Here is a 225-nt window from a genome sequence, read left to right on the forward strand (position 1 = left end):
ACTCAGAGAGGGAAAGCAGGCGACTCCATCCTGCTTTGCGTAGGGAAGCTTGCAACATCTTGCCATAAACCTCCTCGAAACGATTTGTCAATTGCAATCTGGACTGAAAATAGCGAGTCCATCCCTTCCTGTTCTGCTGCAATCTTTCTACCTTGTTCCCCTCCCTCTTTTTTCGTTTTTCTCTCTTTCTCCATCCTTTTCATCTTTGTATTGCTATTTCCCTCA

The sequence above is a fragment of the Penaeus monodon genome, chromosome 21 (genome assembly GCF_015228065.2).
Source record: "Penaeus monodon isolate SGIC_2016 chromosome 21, NSTDA_Pmon_1, whole genome shotgun sequence".
NCBI classification, from domain to species: domain Eukaryota; kingdom Metazoa; phylum Arthropoda; class Malacostraca; order Decapoda; family Penaeidae; genus Penaeus; species Penaeus monodon.